This window comes from Olea europaea, unplaced genomic scaffold (genome assembly GCF_002742605.1).
Source record: "Olea europaea var. sylvestris unplaced genomic scaffold, O_europaea_v1 scaffold294, whole genome shotgun sequence".
In the NCBI taxonomy this organism is placed as follows: Eukaryota; Viridiplantae; Streptophyta; class Magnoliopsida; order Lamiales; family Oleaceae; genus Olea; species Olea europaea.
In genome coordinates, this window is record NW_019247998.1 from 181578 (window position 1) to 187761 (window position 6184).

The window sequence follows — 6184 nt, forward strand, 5'->3', positions numbered from 1 at the left end:
AGTAAACTGTATCGGAATTCGAAAATACAGGCCAGCATGGTTGAAAATTATTTTTTGTGTTTCAAACATCAACGTCGAGACCCCATTTTTTTTATTTTATGTTGTACATATATGGATTATGTAGTCGTTGTTAAATTTTAATAAATTTTGGTCGACATTCGCCAGGTCATTTGTTTTTTCTTTACACTACTGCGCAACATGAAATTTTTTTCCTGCTTCTCAAAATGCTTTCAAAAATCAATTTGTATTATATTTGTCTAAGTATGTATGGTCAAATATTAAGATCTCCCGTTACTTATTAAATATTGTTCGAACTCTAAAATTTTTTTTGTTTACTTATTTTTTTGGGTTAATGTTATAGAATTCATATTTTTTCTTTTTCTTTTTCGTTTTTTTTTTTTTTTTTTTTTTAAAAACAACCCATCGACTTACAAGAATTTGGGGCATTACACTTTTGGTCAGCTCATTATTATTCACCTTTCATTGGATTGTTTTAGATCAAACACATTGAATATTTCTTTCGGAACCCGAAGTCACCTCTTCTTCAGCATCTGCACCTGGTGAAGGACTAGTAGCACTGGTACAAGAAAAATCCATTGCAATCTAACTGTATATATGGACAACTGGGAAGCCCAGTAAGAGGCCGTGGAGGGATGTATATTAAATTTTTATATAGGAAAAAATGAGATTTGAAAGATTCTTGTTGCCAAAACTTGAGCGAGGTTCGTAAAAGGCTTGAAACGTAATCTAATTTTATCCTGAGTATAAAGCATTTTATGGTTTATTTTCCATCTCTCTTCTGTACTCACCAATGAATCCTGAAAAAAGTTGAAATAATCTGGTTCAGCATTCCAGTAACTATGAGGAGATTCTCCATTCAAATACATTGTTTAGCTAATTTAAATTTTTAAAAAGTTATAATTTCTTAATTAAAAGTCAATATTTAGAAGATCAACATTTATTTATTAAAATATCACTAGTGTGCACCAGGTGCATTGTGTGTAAGTTGCCCGTAAGTGTTGCTTTAGGGATGTTAAATCGGTTATGATTGTTGATTGCGAAGCTATATGCAAGGCTTTAGGGCAGGTGGAATTAAGTTGAGTGAAGTAAATGTTGAATCTTGATCCTCTGTCGAATGTGTCGCGGAAATCCCTTGAGAAATTTTGATTTCGGGTTCAGAAAAAACTAAACGAATACCACACGATCTTAGCTCGACCCAAAATGTCCATACTTGGTTGCCACAAGTTTTACTCCACAAAAGAGCCTATGGTGGTGGTATATGCAATCTACAAAGGAAGGAGAAAATCAAGGAAGACGCCCTCTCTCTCTCTCTCTCTCTCATGCATTACACACACAGCCCATAAAACTGGCTGCTGAAGAGGAGAAATGAATATAAAGCCAAACCACTTAGGTCACTCAATTAGGCCAAGACTTATGCAAATGGGTTGCCACTTAACCTAAACTAATGGACAAGTCCATACTTACCACTAAATGGTTCAACTAACCAAAAACCATCCAACCCAAACTTGGGCCATCCAAAACTATAGGTAGTTTTCGAGTCGAGCCAAACCTATGGTATCGATAAATTTTCTGTTAGCTGTTTTAAATCATCACCAGGATTTATTAGGTATCAAAACCCAACAGAATGCATTAGGTATTGGAAGTACTTACAGTTAGAATTGTGGAATTAAGTGTTATTAGAAATGTAGCTAAATAATTTATAATTTTGTAATTGGAGTACTCTAGATTTATTCTGCATAATTTGTCACTTGGTAGGATAGAGAGTTAGCTATAATTTGAATAAAGATTTTTGTGTGCTAACGATTAGTACGTATAGGTTATGTTAAATGGTGCTTATATTTGTTGACAAATAGTGCATTTGTGATATAATTATAAAAACAAAATGGATGAGCTAAATGTACTAAAATGAAATTCTTAAGGATAAATTAAAAGCGTTTGTGTAAAAATAAATATGAAAATTAAGAGAAGTTTCTTTAACTGGTAAAGTTTGATAGTGACTATAGTGTTCAAGAAACCCTCGGAATCGTTCTCTACAAAGTGAAGGCTGTCAATCTACAAAGTGTCCTCAGTGTCTCAAACTAATGCTTCCTAACAAGTTATGTTAGTTATTTAATGAGACTATGATATCTGTCTTTAATACATAGACATATTCACACTAATACATGAAATTTGTATTACATTGACACATATTATACAATCCATATTTTTTTCCAAGCAATATTGAGAAATCTTTGCACCAATGTATAAAAATATGTTGTGTGCAGTTGTGTTCACCAATTTAGAAAGAAACCATAAAGTGATGCATATGGTAATTGTGTAAAATAATAGGATATGTGATGGTTCTTTGATAATTAATGCGAATTCAAATTTATCTTTAATGTGGGGCGATTTTTTTGGGTCTTTATCAGTCATTTAAAAATTTTCCTCTTATGGTAGAGTCCATTATATTAAGGGTGCGTTTGATTGCAAGCATGAAATTTGTATGAAAAAAGTAAATAAATAAGTTTTTGATAATTGAATTGCTTAAAACTTATTTGCATAGAAATTATTAATTAAATGTATTTAATTTATTTAATTTTCAACTTAGAAAATATTATACTTGTCTATCAATTATTGGTGAATAGATGAGGTGGGGTGGGGGAGAGGGGTTTAAATGAGTTGCCCTTTTTTGGGAATCGGAGTCAAGCCTGTTCAAACCAATACTAAATAATAATTCTAATACAATTTTCTCTATTTTCTTTTTAGTCACAAATTTTTTAATAAAATAATATTACACGTAAAACAAAAAAATTTTCTTCTTTATTAATCATACATTCTCCCAAAAAATATTATTCCATAATATATTTTACCAAAATTTCTCATTATGTCAAACAAGCGCAAAAGCTCAGGACACACAGCTTAACTTTTGGAGAAGCAAATAGTTAGAGAAATCAAGCTCTCGCAAGTCTAGAAGCCCTTTTTATTTTCTAAAAACAAACACAAATCTAGACAAGAGCATGGCACCAAAACCGAGATTAATCACCCAACAGGATCAGTAATTTCTTCCTCTAAATTTGTTCTATGATTTTTCTTTCAAATCATAAAATTATACAAATACAAAATGTATAAAAGCTGCCAATTTTCATTAATTGACAAAACTATTAAGGTCATTGTTAAACGTAATCTCTCGTATAGTTGGATTATGTGTCCATATAGTATATTTTTCTATGATAAAATAATAATTTATAATAAATAAATTGTGATTTTATTTATTTATTTATTTATTGCATTTATTTATTATTGAGCATCTGAATTAAAGTCTCTGTGATCACTTGTGATAATATTAGTTGAGAACTTAAATTGAAAAGTACAGTGCAACAACTTATATTTTGATCATAAATAATTTGTTCACAATCAATTTATAAGAATTTGCACCTTGTAGTGGAAAATTTTAGTGTTAATCGATTCACTATTCAAATTTGTGATTGTCGTCATCATAGAATTAGTTAAAAGTGATACATGTACACTTGGAGTGTATTGAATGAACCACATGTCAATTTAATTCTATAACATTACAGTGCGAATAATTAAATTTAACTTGATCGCTGTATATTTCATCTAAATCTCTTAACAATGTTATATACATATATTTCTATTATTTTAATGGTTCTTTAATTCATCAATTGATGATATCAATTTGATTAGTCAATTATCTCGATGAGTTTGAAGCTTGAGAATGATCGAAGTAGAGAACATGAATTCATGTTGGGAATAGAATGACTACTTAAGTAATTTCTGTTGTAAGGTTAAAATTTGAGCTCAATGTTTAACGACGGCTAAATCTTAACATCTATAATTAGTTTATAGGACTGTTTAAGAAAATAGTACTTAAATTAGTGAGAATAAGTTCAAAAGAAAAACGGTCATTTCAAATTTATTGGCTTCAGTGATCTTATTTATTTCAAGATTTAGTCTTTTGCCTTTAGTTAAAAAAAAAACTAATAATTAAATTAAGTGGTTTAGGGTCGACTAAATAAGATTTAATTATTGGAGCTTAGATAATATATATCTGATCAGATTCATGTGGTGACTATATAAAGTATTAGAATTTAATTACGGAAATTATAATAATTTTGAGCTTAATTGTAATTACAATAAAGTTCTATACTTAATTGTAATTACTATAAAAGTTGTAAACTTAATTATAATTGAAGTTCTAGGACTAATGTAAACTAATTGGATTTGAACTTTAATTAAAATTTCTACTTAGATTTTAATTAAAGCTCTTATTTGAATGTGGAATTATTATTTTACAATGATTGAAACTATTCTATCTCTATAAATAGAGAGTAGATAGAACCTAGAATTCCTACAACAATCATAATATATACTTTCATAGTGTTCAAATTTGGAGAGAAGGAAAAATGAGAGAGAATTATTTTCTTTTTTTGTTCAATTATCTAGTTTAAGAATTAGTTTCTTGATCTAATTGAAAGAATATTTCCACCCACCAATAAAGTCTTGACTTTGGAGAATACCATAGATGACTTAGAGGTTTGAAGTATCAAATTCTTGAATCTTGAAACTAAAAGTATGGGAGTTTGTGATCCAAAAGCTGAAAGTTCATAATTTAAAATGAATTCAAGAATTAAATATCGAATTTAGGTAAAAGTTCGAATAATTTATTCTTAATGTAACATACACGTGAATATCTAGACAACTTTGTTCATTAAATTAAAGAAAATTTCTAATTTTTGGATAATTCTACTTTCGCATTCCAACACATACATGTAAAACAATAAATGATAAGATGAATAGATACGATACATATTCGACTAGAATATGCATAGACTCAAGTCATGTTTCTTTAGGAACGCCAGTGTCATATTCTAATAAAATATAGGCATGTATAGATTTATACTAATTCAAGAGTAAAATACAATTTTCCTTAAAAATATTGATGTTTATAAAGTCGTGTTTGTTTGGGAACATCAAGACTATTTTTTTTTTTAATAATATTGACCTATAAAAATTTATACTTCTCTAGGAGCAACCACATATTACTCTTGAAGAATATTAAAATGTAAAAAAATTTTGCTTCTGTAAGACAATTTCTTTTTATTCAAAAATAACAACTCGATACTTTGTCTTTAAGACGTGCTTTTTCAAGATCACGACGTGATATTTGTTTTAAGAATGATAATAAATTCTTTATTTTTTAAGTGTGTGTGTGTGTGTATAGGACTCAAACCGCTAACATCCGCTGCAGGATAAACCACCACCTCTCAAGCCCCCTGTCAAGATAACCCCACCTTTGAAACACCTTGGTACTGCTCCTGGATCCTGAGGGACGGAGGAGGCTAGGTTAGCTGAAAGTTGGTTATCAGTTCAAGAATCTACAATATTCTCTTCGTATATGTGTATATAAATTCCCTATATTGTATGGAATTGACATAGCACCCAATTCTATATATATATATATTCTTTTAGAACATTAATAGGATCGCACTTCGTTAAGGAGAAGCATACTGGAAACAAATGTTATAGGGTCATGCTTTCCAAAAGGGACAAAAACAATATTTTAAAATATTCATTAAATATGTTGATGTAATAAACAGAATTTTGTTTCTTATGCTTCTTCAGGACAACATAATAGTATTCTGAAAAATAAATATTCTTGTGCTTCTTTGGACAACATAATAGTATTCTGAAATATAAATATTCTTCAAGAACATTAATACAATATTTTGTAGCTAACTCAATTTTCCAAACATGATTTTGAATTAAAAAAAAAAATTTATTTTTGTTAAACTAACTAGCAAAATTCGTGCTTGTAACATATTATAAAAGGAAAAAAGGAATAAGAAACAATAGAAGTGTAAATTTATTATAACTATGTCGCTATATGTAACATTCCAATAAGAGTTACGATCTTACTGACCCGTGTGGTAGCTATTTTTTTCAAAATGCATTTCTCTCTCTCTTTTCAACCACACATTCTTTATTAAAATAATATTACACGTAAGTAAAAAACTTTTCCTTATTTCTTAATCACACATTTCACATCAATTTACTATTTTAAAATACATTTTTACATAAAAATGTCTATCAAACACCCCCCTAAAATACATTTTGCCGGAGCAAGTTAATGTGCCCATTTGACATGGTTTATAAGAAGTAAAAA